Genomic DNA, 22,575 nt, shown 5'->3' on the forward strand with positions numbered 1-22,575 from the left:
CAAATTATCAGAGGTTTCAAAAAGGCTCTCCAGGTTCTCAGTTGAACAACATTCATAGAGGGCTAGGGAGCATGTGACTTGCTTGCCTTTAGCTCTCTGAAAATGTGTGCTAAGGAATGAAAACTTATCAGCAGAGCTTTTACAACACAGGACAAGTAATGTAGAATGTTCTCAATCAAAACTTGTAGGGACAACACCTGGGGCGCCTGGGTGGCTCAGGTGGTCGTGTCCACCTTCAGCTCAGGTCATGATCTTGCTGTTCTTGAGTTCGAGCCCCACATCGGGCTCTCTGCTGTCACCCTGTCAGCACAGAGCCCGCTTTGGATCCTCTGTCCTCCCTTCTCTCTCTCTGCCCCTCCCCCACTCATGCTCGCTTGGGTGCATGCTCTCTCTCTCTCTCTCTCTCTCACGAAGTAAATAAAGCATTAAAAAAAAAAAAAAAACAACTTGTAGGGACAACACCTAAAGAAAAATCTGGTGCTAACAATCTCAATTTCATTTGCTTTTCATTTACTTTTAATCTTTATACTTCAGCTTCTCAGGGATGAGCAGCATTTTTCTGAAATGTTCCAAAGTGATCACAATTGTCATTTTTTTCATACAGCTAGAAGGTTATATAAGAAAGAGCTTCTTCATAAATGTTTACAAAAGACTGAGACCAAATCTGGGTTATCCATGAATCTATCTGTAACATTCCTAGTCTGTTTTTCAAATGTCTGAACACTTAGTGCTGGGTGCACCTTACCTTAGATGGAGTCTCCCCCAGTAAATCCCACACTCCTGCAGGTCTGGGTCCAGCACAGGGCAGATGCTCAGGAAGGTCTGCTGGAAGCTCAACTCCAATCAGCTCCTGGGATGGGACTATAGCCTCTGCTTGGGGAGGTGTACTTTTTTTTTTAAAGAAAGAGCACACTGGTCTGGGTCTGGGGAATGAGTCGTAACTCTTAGTCTCTGAATTCACTAAAGTTGCACTTTCCTTATGGAAGATATTTACTCTAGATTAAAAAAAAAAAAAAATTGTACATTACACGGAACAGTACCTAAGGTTCATTCTGCACTACCATTCTGATTCTAAGAATTAAAAAGACTCTTAAGGGGCGCCTGGGTGGCTCAGTCGGTTAAGCGGCCGACTTCAGCTCAGGTCACGATCTCGCAGTTTGTGAGTTCGAGCCCCGCGTCGGGCTCTGGGCTGATGGCTCAGAGCCTGGAGCCTGCTTCCGATTCTGTGTCTCCCTCTCTCTCTGCCCCTCCCCCGTTCATGCTCTGTCTCTCTCTGTCCCAAAAATAAATAAACGTTAAAAAAAAATTTAAAAAAATAAAAAAAATAAAAAAAAATAAAAAGACTCTTAAAAAGAGTCTTAAAAAGAATTAAAAAGACTCTTTTTTATCGGAGTATTAACTTGAAAGTCAATCAAGACGCTGCCCATTGATGATATTATACGTGCTCCCACTTGGCGCAACAGGAACTGGTCGCTAACCTGGATTTGCCGACTGTGGTTTTCTGTGCAGAAACGAGAGCGAGGGGTGAGGAAAACCAGGGATCTGGGTGTTATCAAAGTGCTTATTCCTGGTTTGGTGAAGGGAATACTGGAGCAGGGGGTCAAAAGACAGGGATTCCAGTCTTGGCTCTAGTATGTGCCTTGGACGAGCCATAAATGCTCAGAATTCTGCTCCCCATCAGAAGAGGAAAGAGCACGACTCACGAGGTGGCTGTGGCTGTGGCTGTGGCAAAGGACAATGCCCCTGAGGGTGCTTACAAACTGCAACGCACCATACACATCTGCGTGGTATCATTATTTGTAACAAATCTGCCAAAATACTATTTTTCAACAAACTCTGAAGTTTGTGAAAATAAAGTTAAATAAATAAAGTTAAAATAAAAAGCTAATGCTCTCATGAAAGGTTAAAATTAAAACTCTCCTTTGGTTTCTGTTCATATCATATTCGCCATGGAACAGACAGCAAGATCATTACGTAGGAGTTAAAATCTAAGCCCCAACCTGGCGCTCCCGCTGCTCCCCGCCACTGACTTCAGTTATCGAACATCTGTGCCCTGCCCTTCCTACTATTTGTCTACAATTACAAACAGCTTCTTGCAGCGATGAGAAACTGCACTGCTGCTAAATGTTAAACTGGGACACTTCGGGCACGCTTTCTCAACTTCAAGCTGGCCGGGCAGGCCGTGGGTGCGGGCTTCCCGGGGCAGCGCCGGGGAAGCCCGCGCTGGGCCGCTGCTGCAAAGGTGGCTCCGCTCGGCCGCAGACCCAGACTCACCGCACAGCAGAAGTGAGAGGCTTGGCCTGGGAGCCGTTACTTACTCCTTATTCTCGGTCACCCACAGAAGAAGGGGAAAGACGGCAAAAAGGCAGTCACTCTGTTCTCCTTGTTAAAGCAGATTTTATGCACTTCAGCTCTATTCCTTCGGCCCGCCGTAATTTGAAAAGCCGGCAGCATCAGCTTTTAAAGGCCAAACTATTTTTTCCCATTTGATAAAATAAAACGCAAAATAAACAACCCTTTTGGCTCATTTTGCGTGATGCGATAAATTACATTTCTTTCACCCCAGGTGTACTTTTTTTCTCGGGTGTATTTTCGTCAACTACTGTACAGATGCTACCTTACAGAGGTCGCCAACATAGTTAACTTCTGATTACCACCACCTCATTTTAAATTCATTTTTGAGGGGCGCCGGGCTGGCCCCATCAGTGGAGCATGCGACTCTTGATCTCGGGGCTGTGAGTTTGAGCCCCACACTGGGTGTAGAGATTACTTAAAAAATAAAAAGTCTTTTAAAAATCATTTTTGAGTGCCTCCTGGGTGCCAAAGTGCAGTTTTAGACAGCAGCTTTTCTAAAGATTGTATTTGCCTGTTTAATACATAGTTTTAGCCATTTTTCTGTCAGGGTTAAGCTAAAATCAACATCAATTTGCATCCCCTAAACACACACATCAGAATCAGGGGAGCTGGCTCAAGGTGGGGGAGTCAGCAGAGAAGTTAAAGTACAAGTAATTTCTCGTGGATAGGTCACACATATTTAAACACCCTCCCTGCCTATTCTTTTTTTTTTTTTTTTAATGTTTATTTTTAAGAGAGAGTGACAGAGAGAGAGCAAGCAATGGAGGGGCAGAGACAGAGGGAGGCAGAGAATCCCAAGCAGGCCTCCGCGCTGTCAGCACAGAGCCCAGAGCCCAATATGGGGCTTGAACTCATGAGTCATGAGATCCTGATCTGAGCCGAAACCAAGAGTCAGAAGCTTAACCGACTGAGCCACCCAGGTGCCCCCCGCCTATTTATTCTTAATGTCGCACTGAAAAACCAACTCAGAGTCACAAACAGAAAACCATGAGTTATCTACAAATCTAAAGTATCCCCAAGCCACATATGCAACTGTAAGTCATGGAAGGTAAAACTGTTCTTTCACTTTTTGTAACTGCCTGAAGTGGGCATGTGAGAAAAAAAACTATTTTACGTAACAAATAAATTATATTTTTACCAGTGGCTCGATCCTCCCCTCCTTCCCAATAAAAATCTAACTTCTAACTAATAGAACTGTTCTTTCATGTTGGTTTTGTCTCTCCCAGTTAATAACACAAAAGAATTATAATCATTCATTCTCGCAATTTTATGTCACTTTTGGAGGCCAAATGAAAAACAGGATCATCTTGTTAAATCTTTCCAATTACACTGGAGAGTGTAGACTTACACTCGATTTTTCAAAAGGCTCTCTCTGAGGCAAGGGAGTGGGTTACCTTACTGTCAAAGAGTTCCCAAATGTATCAAGACTCTATCTGATTTTCATGCACAGATGTCTTGACTGGAAAAAAAAAAAAAACCTCATAAATCATCACCTCCACACATTTTAGACAGGAGGGGAAGTAACAGATTCGAACAGTTAACAATTACTAAAGAAGCGATTTAACATGGTGGAAAGACAGACAAAACCGTATCTGGAAAACCTGAATGTCCATCCTTCCACCACTTGCTCACTTTTTAATTCTCTGGACTTGAGCCAGCTCATTTCTAAAACAGGAACAACTCCACTTCTCCTGCTCATCACACAGGTTTCTTGTGAGGATTCTCTGTGCCAGTTCAAGGATAAATACCTGACCGACAGCTTTAAAGGGCTCGCCAGGATCCCGGACATTAATGAACCTCCCTGCATTGCATTTACTCGAGCGTGGCTGAAGATGACCAAAGCCAGCGACAGGCCTTCAACAGTTCTGCCCATTGAGAATCTCTAAAGTGGGTCCGCTATCACCACTGCGTGGGGTGACGTCAGGCTGTTGTTTATAGGAGAAGAAAGGCTGCCAATTTCCACTGAGCAGAAGACCGCAGTGGCCAGCCTCCTTCAGCTGCTTGTGAGCAAGAATGGACTCTTTATGTGTGGCATGTGTATACATGCAACGGTTCACTGGGGGTGGGGGGACACCAAAACATTAAACTGCTTTGTATGTGCCTACCAGCACACGCTTCGGGTCTGGGGTTTTCACTAAGACGACTCATCAAAACTGATCAAAATGCAACTTTCGCTTTTGTCACTCTGAAGAAAAAAAAAAATGCCACTCCCAGAAACCTCGTTTGATTTTCTAAAGTAAATTTTATTTTTAAAGCAGAACAGTCAATTCTTCTAGTTTTAACAGACTCCTCAAGTTCGATGAACAATCACTAACAGCAAGAATTACGCAAGATCTATTTCAAAGCACAAAATATGTTCAGACTGCACTAACCAAGTTTTATAGGAACGACTTCAATTTCGGAGTGCTTGGAGCTGCTTCCTCCTATAAGTTCAGGAAGTACGCACTCAAGTATTAGCATACACCAACTGAATCCACTTTGGGGAGATGCTTTGTTAGGTCTGTTACTATAAAGGGGAAAAAAGGTCTGGCTTATTAATATATGCCCATTCATGAAAGTTCCTGGCAGAAAGCAACCTTACGTTAAATCAAATTTAGAAGGGCAAAAGAAAATAGGGGCTGCATTCATTATATTCTTTCTTCAACTATCCATCACCTTCTGGGACACCAGTCAAATCAGGAATAATATGGCAACAGATCATGTTTATAACTGGCACTGAAACTTTACTTCAGACAATAAATCTAGTGTATAGCCTAACATTTGAACACTGAAGAAGAAACGTGGGAAATACTTTTGGTACCTGAAGATGTATTTTCTTTGGTCCTGTTGTGAGTATAGCGGAAAAGAAGAGAAACTGCGGCTCAGTAACAAATGAGGTTGAGGACTAAGGACAAATTCTGAGTTCTGTTTTTGGCTCTGAAACTGATGATAGTATAATACTAGGTCAAACAGTTAGCCAAGGTGAGCCTTATCCTCAGCATCTGAGAAGTGGGGACGATAAGAGCAAATACTAGTTTCCAATTTTTAGGAAGACATAAGAAAAAAGAAGTCAACCGGTGAAAGCCTTATGTAACATTACATTACCTTACAGGAATTAGAAAATAATAGAAACATGGTCTGGGAACCCAGCCTGATATTGGCCAACTCCTTTGAGAGCTGGGGAGGAAAACGTGCTAAACAAGTAGGAAGTGTTATTAGCACTTCTTTCATTTTATAGTTAGACATAACAGTAGCATGAAAAGTATGGCGCCAGTTCAACTTTTTTAGGGCCAGTTCCAGCAAGTAACATTGGCCACATATTCTTAAATACATCAAGAAACCTGAAAGGCCATCCCTGGGCTCCTCCTTAACATGAATGATTAAAAAAAAAAGGATGCCAGAAAACCTTGTAGAAAACCATGGAAGCAGGTTTAGATTATACTTGAAAATGGCTATTTACCAGCTTCATTTCTTCATGTAGTAAAGAACACCTGAACACACAAGTCAATGATGATGCAAAACAATGATAAGATGGTGGCATGCAGGAACATTAAGAGTCTAGCAGCCACAGATGTTTCACGATTACAGGAATTTTACTGACCGAACAGAGCAGTGATTACAGCATTGCTTGCCACATCCTGAATCGGTACAAAATTCATGAACTTTATTTAAAAAAAAAAAATTTTTTTTTTATTTTACATTTATTTATTTTTGAGAGACAGAGTGAGACAGAGCACGAGCAGGGGAGGGGCAGAGAGAGAAGGAGACACAGAATCTGAAGCAGGCTCCAGGCTCCGAGTGTCAGCACAGAGCCCGACGCGGGGCTCGAACCCCCGAACCGTTAGATGGTGACCTGAGCCAAAGTCGGTCACTTAACCAACTGAGCCACCCAGGCGCCCCATGAACTTTATTTTTAAAAGAAATAAAACTTCACATAAAGTAAAGCGGTCAACTGATAAGGAAACCAGCAAAAGGCAACATTTCCCCCTACCCAACTTACTTAAAAATTCTAAAATCAACTATTTGGGATTTATTTTTTTTTTTTTACTCTTCCTGGTTGTCAAATCGGGAGGATCCCTATAAAGCAGTTACAAACGCACACTGAGAAAATGAGCGCACATGAAGAGTAGATAGTTATCACTGGATTGACCAAGTGCCTGAGTTTCCACTTGACATGTCATGGTGTAACTGTGTCACACATGGTACCAAAACATCATCCGCTCTGTGGCACACTATTTAGAAAAGTCATAATATACTTGCCTGCCATACATTTGCTTCATAAACTGCCTCCTTGGGAGTACAAGGGGTTCCAAGAACTCGATACACTAATGCTCACAGGTGACTACTGAATCATTTCAACTTCAAAGACACACCTAATAAAAGGAAACTCATCAGTTCCATCTCAGTAACTGACTGAACGGGACAGAACTGCTCTTTGCCAAAAAAGTTCTCGCTAGTCATAAACATGTCTCTTTTCTTCCCATCACATACTGGTGTGCTGAATTTATACTAATACCTGCGTCCAATATTCAAAAGTTAAAGAATAAATATTCCAAAGTGCATCTCATTTTGTACTCCTCAGGTAAAAAGTAGGGATACTGCTAATTGGAATGTCACCACTTGGAACAAAAACCAAACTGAAAGCTTTCAAAAGAGTAATTCTCACACCAACAATGCCTACAAGTGTGCAAGGGGCTAATAAAAGCTGAAGCAGAATAAACCGACAAAAGGCTTCCACTTTATTTCAGGAAATGGCAAATCCATTTTTAAAAAACACTTTCTTATTCATACGATTATTCAAAAATAAAAGTCAGAGTTTCTGTGAAGGAAGTGAAACCTAGGTCACCGGAACAGTTGCCAGCAGCCATATGAAATGATTAGCAGATCACGCAAACAAAAAGTGGTAGCCACAAGCAACTCTCCTCCATCACCCCAACAGAGATTCTTTGCTCATCTCCCCATCCAGTCATCACGTGAGAGCAAAACATTCAAAAAAAAAAAAAAAGGTGTGTGTGGCGGTGGCGGTGGGGGGGGGTGCCTGGGTGGCCCAGTCAGTGAGCATCCGACTTCGGCTCAGGTCACGATCTCCCAGTTCCTGAGTTCGAGCCCCACATCGGGCTCGCTGTTGGCAGCGCATAGCCAGCTCCGGATCTTCTGTCTCCCTCTCTCTCTCTCTCTCTCTCTCTCTCTCTGTCCTTCCCCGGTTCATGCTCTCTCAAAAATAAATAAAACATTAAAAAAAATTTTTTTTAATTTAAAAAACCAGTCAAATGCCTTTATGTGTCTACTGACGATCCTAAAACAGACCAAAGAGAAATGCTTCCGTTGTCATCGCATTGCTCTGACGGTGCGTAAGTACCACAAAGAACAAAACCAAAAATCTGTGACCCGTGTCAGTGTAGCGCACTCACCACTTGGTAGCATGTCAGCAATAACATGTGAAAGGAGCTGCTGCGAAACCTGCCGATGCTGAGAAGACAGGCGCGTCCCTGTACTACCAGGTTTTCATGCTCAGCTGGGAGAAAGACAAGCTGCATCACCAGCAGAGTCCACGACTCAGTCCACAATAAAACTAAATACGTGGCTGATTACAAATTTTCTGACAATCAAGCTTTTTCGACCATAACACAATCCCAATAATATTCTCAAATGACCCTGTGCTTGTGTCCCGCTGCAAATTTTTAAAAAACTACTTCTCAAAACTCAAGTTGACCAGTAAGTATCCCCAAATACTTCGTGACTCAGTCACACAGCATATAGCTAAAGATGGATAAACTGAATGGCATAATGCTCAGTATGGCTAAATGGACTCATGGCCCTAAAACTTTCTGTGGTACTGGGTCTTTCAGAAATAATAACAAAAATGATTCTCCAAGTATAATCCCTTTTCTGCATAATTTTTTAAAAGCTCCTGTAAAGGGGCACCTTGGTGACTCAGTTGGTTAAGCATCTGACTCTTGGTTTCGGCTCAGGTCATGATCTCACAGTTTCGTGAGTTTGAGCCCCATGTCAGGCTCTGGGCAGGCAGTGCGGAGCCTGCTTGGGATTCTCTCTCCTTCTCTCTCGACCCCTTCCCTGCTCGTGCTGTCTCTGTTCAAATAAGTAAATAAACTTTAAAAATAATAAAATAAAATAAAATAAAATAAAATAAAATAAAATAAAATAAAATAAAATCTCTTGTAAATATATTTTTCTTAGCTGGGCAAGAATTTTTCACTGATCATGTTGTGATTTTCAGTCAAAACAAGAACTCTATATGAAAAGTGAAACGATAAATGACTTGGGACAAAAGCAGTTTGCCCTTAGGATCTATTGCAGACAACTTTAGACCCCATACATAAGAAGCTCCAAGACAGAATATAGAAATGATAGAATAAGAAAAGAAACAAAGACAAAGCTCTGGCAATTACTCTATCATTAAAGTCCTGGGTAATAAAGAGGTGGATAACGCATGGCTCTCCAACCCACTATCACTTACATTTTTGTTCCATTCTCTCAAGAAGCACAGTTGAAACATTTCTCAGTAGGGAGGTAAAAAAAGTTGAGTCAATCCCAACTGCTTAGCCTTCATTGGTTTTTACGTGCCTGACGGAGTGTCTGAAGACAGGAATACATGCCAATCCAACTACTAATCCCAGCAATTAGCATGGCCAACTGTATAGCTATGAACAAATGTTTCCTACATATGACTGTTCACATCACGGCAAAGCCAGCCTTATTCTAGTTAGGAAATTAAATTTTAGTTTGAGCTTTTGGATCTTGATCTTTGCTTTCATTTCTTTTTTTAACACTGGGTAGTGGAAATAAAAATAAAATCTGTTATTAGATGGGAAACAACAGCCATTTCACTTTTCATTTTAGCCTCTGAGCCACTGGTAGCAAACCTTAACTAAACAGTAAAAGCATTTGTTACACAGCAAAGGGAATCCTGTCCACAAAACTTTCCGGAAAGGGACTAAAATTAAAAATCTGCCCCAACAAAACCAAGCTTCATAAGTTATAATCATATATCACCCTTTTTAAAAGTAACTAATTCGAAACAATGCAATACAAATTTCAAACTTATTTTTCCCCCCAAACTCTAGTACTTTTAACTAACGTTATGGCCACAGTGTCCCTTATCTGGCTTCTTTAATAAAATTATGATCTATATCAGAGTTCTGCTTTGATTGTGCTGCTTCATAATTAAACGTGTAAGAAACATCAACACACATTTAAATTGTTCCTTTAAAAAAATCTCTCTGGCTGAAATGATTCATGCCAGCAGAAGGTTTGAATTATGATGGAACCACTCAAAATCTGACCATTTTCAATATTCAAAGAGCTTACTAGACCAATAGATACCTCATCAACAAAATTAAAGACAAAGCAAAAAAACTGTGACTAAGACAGGATAAGCCTAGGTCCAGCATCTTCCAAGTCAGGAGAGACACTCGGCTTGTCATTGTTCTTCTATTCCCTAGCCATGGAAGTTCGAAGGAATTAAATCTTCTACTTGAGGGGTCAAGAAGGAGCGGTAGCTCCCCTTCAAAAGAAATCCCATCGTTTAGGGAGAAAATTCAAAAACAAAGTGATGATCTTCCCATGTGATTGGGCTGTAATAATTTTGCAGAACTTCACAGGTGTTTCAGAAGTGCTTTAGAAATTCCATAGGGAGAAAAATATGACAACTCTTCTTTACATATTTTGTAAAGGCATGCCTGAACAAAGACCCTCCAGTGTTCGCATATATCGGAAAACATGACTTTGGAAGATGACTTTCTCACATTGGGGAAAAGAAGGTTCAAGACCAAACTATCAAAAAAAGATCTGCTGGTAAACAAGATTTTTTTTTTTAGAAAGTAAGTTCTGGGGAAACCAGAGTGGCTAAATGATGGTAAGCCTAGATTTTCCCCACATATCAAAGACCTGGTCTCTCCTGGACAAATAAGATACTACGTTTCAAATATAACATTTTATTTTGTTGACTTTTTCACAGATCATGGTGCACGTATTTTAATAAAAGGGGAAAACCTATTTCAACTTTTTTGTTTTTACAGATAGTGAAATTAAAGATATTTTTTGTTCACATTGGATCTGGATCTTGATCTTGATAAATATGTACCCACTGTTGACAGTTCCCCTTCTCTGGCTTTGCAATAATATAAAGTGAAGTTGAAATATATAAGAAAAAATAAGATGAGCCAAAATAGGTTAACGGAGGGTATCTGACAAATCTGAACAGTTCACCTAAAATGTTTTGCCTAGGGGTGCCCGGGTAGCTCAGTCAGTTTAGCGTCCAACTTCGGCTCAGTTCATAATCTCACGGTTCGGTTCGTGAGTTCAAGTCCCATGTCAGGCTCTGTGCTAACAGCTCAGAGCCAGGAGCCTACTTCAGATTTTGTGTCTCCTCTCTCTCTTCCCCTCCCCCACTCTCATTTTCTCTCGCTCTCTCTCTCTCAAAAATAAACATTAAAAATATATTTAAAAAAAAAAGTTCTTCCTTACATGCTGAGGTGAGGGTATACAGAAGAGACCCGTTAAGGGACAATCACTTACACGTGCTTACTAGTAGGCAGTGCAGCAGTGTCAGAAGTTTCTCGAAGATGAAAAGGAGAGGAAAAAAAAATAGAAATTACCATCATTAAATTATCAGCTTCGTATTTGTTGCTTTACCTATTTCATGTCAGTTGATAACCACGGAGATAGACATCACTGTTCTCATTTTACAGCAAAGAAAACTGGGATCTGGAGGAGTACTGGACACTGTTAGTGGTACCCAAAGTCCATTGTTCCCTTCTTCTCCTGATGAAAACCCCATCCCAAGGTACTGGTCTGGAAGTGGGCAGAGGTGTCCAATCAGATACAAAGACAGACAGCCCACACCCATGAAGAGGTTTCTGACTTCCTCTGAATACCGTACCGTATAGATGTGAACCACCTTGAGGAAGAAGCCAAAACAGAAGCTGGAGCCAACAAGGCATCTGGCGCAGTAGAAAGACGCTAAGTACCTGAACTACAGAACTGACCAACGTGGAGCCTGTCCTACCTCTGGGTTTCTCGTGAAATAATAAAGTTCCTGATCACTCCAGTGAGCCTGAAGGTAGTTTCTGACACTGTCCTAACTGACACAAGAGTTTTATTTCTCCAAGGTCACCTGCGGTAAGTGGCAGAGCAAGTGTTTGAACCAACATTGTTCTGGCTTGAAACTGGGCTTTTTCCACTAAACCACGCTGTGGCATGAACTTTGACAAGTGTTTTTTCTCATCATATGATCATGCGATGTGAGAGCTAGGAAGGATCTTACTTCACCATATGTAGGAAAATACGTTTACCTCATCAAAACGATTTAAGCAAACACAGAGGAGAAACATATTATTGGCAAGAATTCCCAGGATTTCATATTCTGAAGAACTTCTCATTTCATATGCATTTAATTTTTAGTAGAATATGAATTCACATGCCTTTAATAAATGGAATTGAGCTCTTAAAGAGCATTCTAAGTTATTATTAATTTTCTTAGGTGTGATAATGGTATCGTGGTTATGTAGGAGAATGTCCTTGTCCACAAGAGAGGCATACTGAAGTATTTAATGGTAAAGAGTCACGGTGTCTGAAACCTATTTTCACTGGTACAATAAACTATTACATGTAGAGAAAAAGAGAGAGAGAGAGAGTCATAAAGCAAATTACTGAGTTTAGGTAGAGGAAATATGGGTGTTCACTGAATTATTCTTCCAAGTTCTCTACATGTTTGAAAAGTTTGAGTGTGGGGGAATATGATGCAGAGACAGTGTGGATGTTACTGGAATGACCTGGGGACTTTAAAAAATACTTACAGGAAGGCCTCACCCAGGATTGTGGCCTAGGCACAGGTAATTCCAATGTGTACAACTGGTATGGTGGAAAGAGCCTGAGCTTTGAAGTCACAACTCTAATAGTCCCAATCCCAGAAAGACAGCTCTGAAAATTTTTCTAGGCTATGTTTTATTCATGAAAAATTGCCAGTGTTTTAAACTTAACATAAGCATTAATCCAACAATAAAGAAATTTCCCTCAGACATATACTGGGTGACACAAGAAATATTCAGTTAATAGTAAACCATCTCATTTTAATGAAACATGTATTAAGCCTTCTGTGCATGGGGCATGAAGAGTGGAGTTGACTTAGTTCTTCCCAAACAAATCTATTCATAGAGTCTATGGCTCAACATGCCAAAAGTTAGTTTACAAAAATGAAAAAAAAGAAACAAAAAAACAGAGAACAATATTTAAGAAGAAGCATTAAGTAATTTAACCTCTCTTAAGAAAAAAAAAAAAAGGTCTTACTAAAATCATGTTCTTTATTCCATGCCAAAGATGAGTCATAATCTGTTAAACTATAAGGAAAGGAGGATTTCTTGAAAAACACACAACTCCAATTCTCCAAATTCAAATTTGTGTAATTTACTTAAAGATACTCCAGTGAGCCTTACATACGGAAAAAAGCTCTCTAAGGTCCCATATCTAAATTTCAGCTGGAGCAGAGGCCTCCTCAGTTCTATTTGTCTTTCTTAAAACATATGTGTCTGGGGTATGGGATAGAGGTGAATAAGTGGTAGATAAAATAGAGAAATAAAAAACAAATGACAAACTTTAAAATATAATTCTTATAATACGGATTTTATCTTGAAAATATACCTTATGACCTAGGCGGCTTTTTAAAAGTTTTATTGATATACAACAAATGCACAGATTTAAAATGTATAATTTGGTAAGTTCTGACGTATGTATATATCCCTGAAACCATCACAGCAATCAAGATAATGAACATAACTATCCTAGGTGGCCTCTGAATCAAATAGAAGTGTGATGATTCTTGCCCAGATATGGTTTTCAGGAAAAGATATCCTTCATAGAAATTGTTATTTGAAACAACAATAACCACCACCACAAAGAAATCTATATACAAGTGTCCAAATAGTTTCATCAACAGACAAAATACACATTGAGGCTTTGGATTTTTTTTCCCCCAATTTAAATCTAAAAGAAAACAATGGATGCTATTCCATCTTAGATTTAGGCCCAAATAAACAAACAAATATACTCTAAAAACAAAGAGACTCTTAATACTTTCAAATGTCCAGGGAAATGAAAACAGAAGTCATGGGCACACAGCATTGTTTGAGAATTTAAATACACACACATATCAGGAATTTTGGCTAATTGTGAAGCAAAATAATTTAGAAAGATTGTATCTACATATTATAGCAATACAGACTTCCTAAATTTGGCAAATTAGCCCATCTCACAGGCAGGGCTGTTTCAGGCAAAACTAAGGAAGAAAGAGTGCTCTCCAGTAACCGCCAAAAGGCTCCTTCCTCCCTTCTTGGTGCTTCTTCTGTTTCTCAGGGAACACCCCTTGTTTACAGGACCCTCGTTAATATATCAGTCCTCCCAAACCTATGGAATAATTTTTGGCCTCAAGAACCTGAATCATGTCCATGGTGTGTCTATATACATTCCATTCTTAAGTGCAGAGTTTCTGCTTCCAGCAGGCATAGCTAGTGAATGCAATAAATGGCTAGGATGTATGCTCTATTCCCTTTCCTTCCCCTTCCTTGCTGAGCAGTTGCAGTAGCTGGAAAGGGGACTTCACTACCCTCAGGTGCCTAAGGCACAAAGAAGGCCTGCTAACCATCTTTGCCCAAAGTGAACAGAAAAGATGGATTCCCATGAAGACGAGCCAGGCACGTCCACTTGACCTAGGACTCAGCTTACTGTAGCAGCCTACAACAGACTTCCCATCAAGCTAAACCCCATATTGCCTAATACAAGAGATTTACTTTTCACGTGGGGATCTTTTGTTTCCCCAAATGGACTGTGAACACCGTTATGAACAGGTGTGATGTCTTACTTGTCTCTGATACCCCCAAGTACTTGGGACATGTATTAAGTATTTATGAATAAAAATTTAAAAATAAAAATCATTATAATAGATTATATCATACTAATGCTATTTGTACTGTAAAAACACTTAGATATATCTACTTTAATATCTGAGCTGGAAAGGTACACTTGAGGGTTTTGTTTGTTTAGGAAATTACATGGTTTTGACAATCATGGAAACAAAAAATTAGTTCTTTACATACACTAGACAAAGCAAACTTAAGATTTTCTTGTTAATTGTGCAATATAGCCAAGATGACTACATTGCCATTGTGCAATTTTCAGTGTTACACATTTTTTTCAGGCTCTGTCACAAAGAAAACAAAGCAAAGGGAGAAAACAACTTTAAAAGTATAAAGAAAACCAAGGAGAAATTTCAAACGGTATCCACTGTTAGGTTTCCCAGGGTTCATAAATGAGGATGATTTCATGATTTCTAGTGGAAACATCCAACAACATTTTAGGTGTTTAATATTTCAACTCAAACTCAAATTGTACATTCAAATGGAGTTTCGTTTTAGGAGTTAGGATTCCTTTTTTTTTTTTTTAATGTTTGTTTATTTATTTTAAGAGAGTGAACGGAAGCAGAGGAGGGGCAGAGAGAGAGGGGGAGAGAGAGAATCCCAAGCAGCCTCCATGCCCAGCACAGAGCAACAACATGGGGCTTGATGCCACAACCGTGAGATCATGACCTGAGCCGAAATGAAGAGTTGGACATTCAACCGACTGAGCCACCCAGGCAGCCTCAGGATTCTTTTATACCAAGTCGAAGGACATAAAATCCATACAAAGGAATCTTACTTTTTTTTCCAATCGTTATTACACAATGTTTAGTTATGACTACTTCACACAGTAAATAAAAAGCTCTATACACACCAGAATGGTTTGGAATATAATTCCTACAAGGACGAGAATATTTGTCTCTTTTCTCCACTGCTGTAATATATGTGCCTAGTAAAAGTAGCTGGCACATAGTAAGTGTTCAATAAATATCTGCTGAATGAACTGAATAAATGAATAAATAGAAGCTAGGAATGAGATATAGGTGTATAAAAAAAAATCAAGTTTTTTCTATGAGGTACAGATTTCATAAAATGCAATTTCTGGAAAACTCTCTTATTTAATCAACTCTAAAATGCAGTTTATCTAATCTTATATTTTAATTGTTTAAATAAAAAGTAACAACGGTCTGCTTGTTTTCTAAATCAAAAGGAGGAGTCATTTTGTTTAATCAAACTGAAAGGTTTCCTACTACTGATGTCTGAATAATGTCAGGTATTTAGAGAAACTATTAAACATTCACTCCAAATCAATGGATTTGGGTCCTTAGGAAACTTTCTACTCAAGGGATTTTTATGTAAATCTTTTTTGTTTAAAAATACATATTCATTTTCATACCCTTTGATTTTCTGGGTGAAAAGAACCCTTAAAATCAAAACAAAAGTTAACTCAAAGGGATACATTTCATTTGAGTTGAAGCCATGGAAGACAATAAAGCTGATGGTTACTTTACTAGGAACCATTAATCATTCAACAATGGTGAACCCTGGAAAACCTCACAGTGGACATGGTCTGATGTTTTGTCTGGTTTTAAGGAGTTAACAACAAAACAAAACAAAACAAAGGAGCTGCTCTTCCCGTCTAACTCAATGTTCTCAGGCCAGCCACCCCCGAGGTGGTCAGGTGGCGACGGTCATTGCTGAGACAGCTCCAGGACTCGCCAGCGCACTGGGTGCGGAGCGGAAGGAACACAACAAAGCTTGGATGTTTAGATGTTTCAAGGTAACGTGGACAGAAAAATGCTGTGGGTATCCTCCAATGAAAGAAATTAGTAGAAAAATAGTAAATAATGAAAAATTTTCACCATCCCACATAAACTAAAACTTGGTTTTAGGTTTACAAAATGGCCCCTGAAGTTTTGCATAGATAAGATGATCAGAGAGCTCCTCTGCTGAGATAAGGCAAAGCAAATTTTATAGAGAGAAAATTTTACATTTTGCCTCAGTCTCATAAGGGCAGACTGAACTAAGTGAAAACCCCTACTCCATACCTTATGCAGAGGCAAAGGCAAAAGAGAGCTAAAGAAAAAAACGTGCCGTGATGGAGGAAAAGAAAACAGATGCAAAAAGAAGACAGAGCAAATAAGAAAGATGCTGCATTAAAAGACACACAAACTCATGTGGAAACACTAAGAAAATTGAAAACAATGGTAGAACAAAGGGAAGGGGGTTGCGAAAAACAGATCAAGTTTAAATAAAGGATGGGCTGTTTTAATCATTTTATTTAATATGTTAAAAGTAAACATTCAGTACTACAGAGTTATACAGACCACCACCCAAGATTACAAACATCAATGTAGACTTTAAATTCAAAAGTGGAAAAGAAATCTGATCGTTCCAATTTTCCATCAGTTGGAAGCTGAACAATAAGGACAAAAAGACAATATATTTTTAAAAGTTGCTTTCTACTTAACAACCTTGCATTTGAGGATCATTGTTCCCTATACTTAATATTAAATGGGATGAATAATATTTCTCGTATGTGCCACTCATCTGAATAGGTCTTACTCTGAGTACACTAGAATTTCATTTCCACTTAAAAAAGTGACATCGTGAGGTTGTGACAACTCTTCTCTAATAACCAGAGAGGAAACGCTAAATTCAAAGAAACTTACATAATGTGTTAACTCCAGCTTTTGACTTTTAAAGACTGTTAACTCACTTTTAGGGACAAGAGGGAAAAAAAACTACTTCCATAAAATACAGCCTTTCCACGTGTGTCTTCACTCGCATTCCTAAATAAAAGATTAGCTGGAATATGAGAAATCCTCCAGGCCAGTATACATATTCTGAATTGTGCACATTTCACTGCATTCGAGGTATAAATTAAATGAGCAAGGGAGGGGTCCTACAGCCGAATAATCCTTTTGAAATTTAAAAGTAAATAATGTGATTAATTTTTCCCTTTGGATATACTTCTAATGAAATCTGATATATCTGAACTTTTTTTTTCCTGAAATGCATGTGCAGGTTTTACAAGTTTTAACCTAATAAAATGTGGTATCTTCTCAATACGTAGTTTATTCTTCAACATCAACATCTGCTATAACCCAGGATAAAACAAAACTCGGTGTTAACATTAAAGTCCCATTCAATTAAACCAAAGTTCCTTGCCTCTTTAGGAGTTACCTTACATAATCTTGTGAACACACCAATAAGAAGTCTCTTCAAATATAAAGTTAAAAGGAAAACGCCCTTCAGACAAACAAGCTAAAAGGTTACAATTTTTAAATAATGATAAACAAATATCCATTTCTAAATCCTAATGTTTATTTTGTATTTGCTTGCAACTTGTCCTTCTCTAATGCTTTTAAAAAGCACTTATAACCCCTACAACGTTCTGAGTGAGGGCAGGGTAACTGCCTTCTCTCTTCCCGCTGAAAGGATAAGAACGTGAACAGTAGTGGAAGTGAAGTGTACAGCTCAAGGTCACGTGCCAATCAGTAGCACTGCTCAGTCTAGAACTCCATGGACCTCGATTCTAAGTTTGTCAATAGATAATGCATATATTATTTTCCTCTCCTTTGGATCACTGACAAAGCACACAGTTAAGCATTTTCCTAATGTTAGAGGACAAGGATAGAAATCACAAGTCCTAAAAGTTATTTCTCTCTTTCCTCTTCTTTCCATGCAATTCTTCATCAGAAACACTGCTTCTTCAAAAGTTGGAGACATCACATACATCTGTAAAATGCTAATCAATATTCCAATGCCTTCACAACAGTGTTAAAGAAAAGAGATATGAGGTGTGGAAACAATGTCATGCTAAAATGTGTCAAGTGAAAACAAACCACTTTGCATCTCACAGACCAGACCCTTAAGTGTAGTTTCTAAGTGCCCATAACTTAATGTTTTTAAGTTCCATCTGAGATTGGTTGCTTTAAAAATATATGAACAAAAAAGGGCAAGTTTAGTAAATTGTTTTAGCCAATAAAAATGCAGTATATTCAACTAAATTGGGTAACTGAACAAAGGATCCACATTGTAGTAGATGGTTCACATTTTTGAAAAGTTTTAACAATGTTATGAAACACTATACACTTCTGAGTAGATTAGTATTCAGATTTCTTTGCTGAGGATATCTCTTTCATGAAAGCTATTTCTTGCATTTTATAATTTCAGAGAGCACAGTAATTAAACTGCATTATATTGACAAGTAAAACAGAATGATTCTATAAATGAAGCAGCTGGAAGGTCCCATCAATTTTGCTTATTTAAAAAAATATATTCTCCCATTGTGTAATGCCTATTAAATGTGCAGTCAGGTTTAAAGTTTAAGTGTTTTACCTCCTAATTACATATACCTCCTTTATGATTCCTGTTACACTATTTACTACAGGTATTTCAAAAGTTAATTATTTATTAAGACTGCTCAAGAGAAAGAGTCTCACTCTTGAATGGACAGAGAAATAAAGCTTTGGTCCTTAAGAAATGATACTACTTTATTTTCACAGTGTTAACTTGAAAATTTTTCTTTATTATTATTAATTCTGAAGCCAATAACAACATCACATCATCATCTGGGACATCCAAATTAGAATCTGTATAATTCATGTTAATTGCAATGACATCCAACTTAGTGGCAGGAAAGTGTGGGAGTCAGAAAGTTTTACAATAAAAAATGGACATGTCAGATAACAAAGAAAGACATTCAATATGTACTTTTCAGACTGTTTTAAGTTTAATTTCCAAAATGAGAAATGTTTCCTTAACAAAACATAAGTTTTACTATAATTCCCCTTATTTACTCTCAAGTTACAAAAATAATAATTAAGAATGTAAAAATTCAATTCAGCAATACTAATAATAGCATTCTCCACAGTATCACTTATAATGTCATTCAACTACTCATAAACAACTTGAGAATAACAGTATTTAATTCACTATACAGCATTCATTAAGCTTCTTTATATATCCAACACTCTGCTAGGCACCAGAGATTAAATTATGAATGATACACTATTCTTACCCTCAAAGAGCTTTTTCTGTTTAGTAGAGGAGAAAATCGCAGGTAGCAGCAAATGTGTGATAGGTACCATTATAAGAGAGTTTTACAGTCTGCTATACAGTCATACAGTCATACGGTCTGTTATGTATATTTAAATGGAAGAGTGACCAACTCATCTAATAACTAAATTTCATAAAGACTCATATAAACTCTGGTTTAAAAGTATAAATTCAATTAAACATCATGCATATGGATAGGAATTCTGCATATTTCATGATGGCTATTATTCTCTATCGTTACCAAAATTTATTTCTAAAAAATATAGTCATCCATGGTTCAAGACAGACAAGAAACACTACACAGAATTAAATTCGAAAAGATGTACCAAACACTAGTCAAGATCTTTGAATATATGAATTCATTCCGACCTCACAATAACCCTATGAGGCAAATGCTTCTATTATTCCCATTTTACAGATGAGGCATCTGAAGTTCACTTGACCCTGGTCACAAAGATAACAAGAGGAAATTCTGGGACCTGAACTAAAGAGTGTGGTTCTGAAGGCCATACTCTCAATTTCTACACTAGACATCCTCACTGCAGATGGTGATGATGAGGGACAACACCCAACACTCTGTGACAGGCACTCTCTTATTTACCTTTACAGCAACCCTTTGAGGGAAAGTCATCCTTTCCATTTACAAAAGAAAACCGGCACAGACCGGGTTTGAAACTTGCCCAAGGTCAGACAGCCCTCAAGGGTAGGCGGCAAGATTCAAACGCAGGCAGCACAGCTCCACCGTGCTATGAGGTCTCTCAGTGATTCAGTCTTAGATTCAAGAAAAGGGCCCCAAGAAGAAATTTATTAAACAATTCCAAAAGGCTTTGTATAAGTCTTCCTGAAGCACTTTGCAAGGTTTTGGGGCTTATGACAAGCACTTCCTTACGACAGCATTTACATTTGAGTCAACATTACTACTTTGGGTTGATCATAAACACATTTCTGCTCTTTAAAAAGAAATCTCTGTAGAAACTTGGCAGATTTCAGTACAGGAACAATCTATTCTTTAAAATTAAATTTAGTAACAACTTATTCTGGTTAGTCTGAAAGAGAAGGAGAGAATGAACTACTAAGAGGCCTTTCTTATACTTTAATATTTCAAAACATGTTTGGTTTGGCCTAATTTGAATCTTGTGGACAACTAGACCAGACCTTGATTCAAAAAAGGTACTACCATTTTTAAACAGGCTGAATTCTCAAAAGTGACCTCAGATGCCAATTCAGAGTAACTATTTTTCATAATTTTTCTCCTATCTCAAATTAAATATTAAAGATCCATAAGGCAAGATTCTCATAAAGCATACATGGGCAGCAGGTAGGTGCACCTTTGAACCACCCACAACCAAGAAACCAATTAAATTTTACAAAATTCCATAGCATGACATTGTTTAAGAGCAATCAAGTATACAAAAGACAGATATCAAAAGAAAAAAAATCCATATTTATCCCACTGTGCCCAGTGCCTGAGAAATAAAAAATTCTGTTTTGTATGCCTCGCTTGAATAGAGGGGAGAGAAAGATGAAGTGTCAAGCTGGATTTCCACCTTACCTTGCACTCCTCCAACAGGTTCAAAGACTTCATAGTCTTTAATACTGAAATCCTTTTTTTTTTTTTCAAAAGGGAACCCATAAAACTATTTTAAAATAAAAATACTAAGCCAGGCCACTAGACAACCTGTCTTCCCTTGCTCTATCCCCACACATCCAAAATAAAAATACCTTTTGCTTTGCCTTCATTAAATAAAAGTTTAACTTTGATTTAGAGTAAAATGTACCCATTAGACGTTTTACACTTTTTGCAGGTTATAGAGTCTATTAGATCCCATCGCTGACTATTACCGCTCACTAAGCATCCTAAGACAGAAAACATGCCATTACCGCTCATTTTATAAGCGTTATAATGCCCCGATGGTGGAAGTCTGGCAATACCTAGAAATACAGCAAGGCTGGTGAATAAGGAGTCGAGGGGCGGGGGAAGAGAGAGCGAGGGAGGGAGGCAGTCGCCACCTCAAATCCACGCCGGACCAGGAACCTCCAGCCCACAACGTGATCCCTGCCCTCCTCAAAGTGGACCGGCTACATCTTTCCAGATCCCCCCCCCCCCCCCCCCAGAAAAAAAACCAACACGGTACTCACCCTTCTGCGAAGAAGTCGGCACCGGGTCCAGCTCCGAGTCGGGTCGGGGTGGCACCGAGGGAGGGGACGTCTGGGCAGTGGGCGGGGGGTGTCGGTGCGTCACTCGAGTGCAGGACGGTGAGTTCGAGGGGTGGGAGCGGAGAGGAACAGGGCAATCAAGTCACGGCCGAAAAAGGAGGAGAAACGGGGGTGGGGGTGGAGAGCCCCTTCCCTAAAATAAACCCACCGGCTCCTGCGACCCCTTACCCCAGGAGGGAAAATAAATCAGGGGAAATAATAGACTGACAAATAAATTTCTAAAACGACGAGGAGCGAGGAACAGACTTTAATTTAAAGGGGGGAAATTGAGCGAGGGCTGGAGGGGAGATAGAGAGAAGTGGCTCTGGATCTATCCCATGCCTTTGCAGTCCCCAAGCAGAGGAGGCTGGCAGAGGGGAAGTTGCAGCGGCTCCTGAGGAGAGGGAGGAGGAGGAGGTGGAGGAGGAGGAGGAGGAGGAGGAGGTTACACCGTAACAAGTACAGACAGACAGCCATGGATCAGAGGGGCGCTGCGAGCAGGGGCGGCCGCGGCGGGGCGAGCGGCGGCGGCGGCGGCGGCAGCACCCCCTGCTCGGCTCGTTCGAGACATTTAATTGGATTGATGGGTTGTGCAGTGACTCACAGACTTTACAGAGTCGTACAGCAGTCCCCGCCCAGCTGGACAGGGGAGATGCGGCGGGGACGGGCGGGGAAAGGGGGCCGAAGAAGAGCCGGGAGGGGAGGAGGCGACTGAGAGGGCGAGGCGTTGGGGGGGCGGGGAGCAGAGCGGAGCAAGTGGCGAATGGCAAATCCCGCCGCTCCGACGGGCGTGGGCGTCGGCCAATCACGACGCGGCTCCATAGGCGGCTGGCTTCGCCCCTGGCCCAATGAGTCTTCTAAGGACACTGCCGCGAACGGGGCGGGGGAAGTGGAGTGGGGGGGTGGGGAGAGGTGGGTGGACGTTGAAGTGGGGGGTGGAGGGAAAGATGAGGCGCCGGAGACCGGCGGAGTCACTCTGCCCTCCTAGCTCCAGAAGTGCGTCTTCCGCCAATCCGAAGGCTGCGTGGGGGTGATGGACGCAAGCGTGTGACCAATGAGGAGGAGAAGGTGC

General features: G+C 39.9%; 1 protein-coding gene across 4 annotated transcripts in view; it reads right to left on the minus strand.

Moving 5' to 3' along the window:
* The window catches only part of SERTAD2 (SERTA domain containing 2), a 116,039-nt gene extending 93,830 nt beyond the window's left edge, over positions 1–22,209 (minus strand). For 3 of the 4 annotated variants that reach the window (XM_053890740.1, XM_053890739.1, XM_053890737.1), the window contains exon 1: positions 21,447–22,209. The gene's annotated coding sequence lies outside the window, so the exon portion shown is untranslated. The remainder of the gene's footprint in view (positions 1–21,446) is intronic. The other variant, XM_053890735.1, reaches the window with a different exon arrangement.
* Positions 22,210–22,575: the final 366 nt, after the last annotated feature.

This window comes from Panthera pardus, unplaced genomic scaffold (assembly GCF_024362965.1).
Source record: "Panthera pardus isolate Hobbes unplaced genomic scaffold, ASM2436296v1 HiC_scaffold_25, whole genome shotgun sequence".
NCBI classification, from domain to species: domain Eukaryota; kingdom Metazoa; phylum Chordata; class Mammalia; order Carnivora; family Felidae; genus Panthera; species Panthera pardus.